The following is a 959-nucleotide window of genomic DNA, read 5'->3' on the forward strand; positions in this document are numbered from 1 at the left end:
ATACATATATATATATATATATGTGTATATATATATGTATAAATATATATAATATATACACATTATAATATATATGTATAATTTTGATGGAAGAATTTGAAAGACTGAGGCACAGAAAATTTAAATGACTCTTTGTGATCACATGAGATCATAACTCAACAGAATTATATTTCATGACTATTTCATAGCAAATGCACACTGGCGTCAGAATCATCTCTTTCAAATTATCATACCCTTATAAAATGGCTCTACTTAGCTCACTGTACATTATGAAATTCTCAAAAATCCTTGAAAATTAATTCAACTTTGTTTTAATTTGATTACATTACCATCTACTTAAGTACCCAGAGCAAAATTCTGAGTCATCCTAGTTGCCCCCCGCTTATATCCAGTCACTTTCCAAGTCCTGCCAATTTTAATTCCATGCTTTTGGATTTACCTGAATTACTGCATTTGACTCCTAACTGTTCCTCTCTGCCTTCTGTTCCTCCTTTAATCAATTCTCTGTACTTAAGCTTTCTAACATGTATACTCAATAATGTTTCTCTTCTGCTTCAAATCTTTTAATGGCTCCCATTGTGTACACAAATGTCCTTCTCAGATATGCAAAGCCCTCCATATCTGGCTTTGCTCATTGTCATAGACTGAATTATGTCCCCCCCAAAAAGTGTGTATAATTTGGCTAGGCCATTATTCCCAGGATTCTGTGGTTGTCCTCCATTTAGTGATTGTAATTTTATGTTAAAAGGGATTAGGGTGGGATTGTAGCACCACCCTTACCCAGGTCACATCCCTGATCCAATGTAAAGGGAGTTTCCCTAGGATGTGTTTGTCTGTCTAGAGATAAAAGGAAAGGGAAGCAAGCAGAGAGTTGGGGACCTCATACCATCAAGAAAGCAGTACCAGGAGCAGAGCGTGTCCTTTGGACCTGGGGTCCCTGCATGGAGAAGCTCCTAGTC

The 959-nt window shown here is 36.7% G+C and overlaps 1 protein-coding gene across 1 annotated transcript in view; it reads left to right on the forward strand.

Annotated features, from left to right (window-relative positions):
• Positions 1-959, forward strand: part of SLC25A21 (solute carrier family 25 member 21) — a 384,144-nt gene that overhangs the window by 57,179 nt on the left and 326,006 nt on the right. The window lies entirely within an intron of this gene.

This window comes from Trichechus manatus, unplaced genomic scaffold (assembly GCF_000243295.1).
Source record: "Trichechus manatus latirostris isolate Lorelei unplaced genomic scaffold, TriManLat1.0 scaffold00043, whole genome shotgun sequence".
Taxonomy (NCBI): Eukaryota; Metazoa; Chordata; class Mammalia; order Sirenia; family Trichechidae; genus Trichechus; species Trichechus manatus.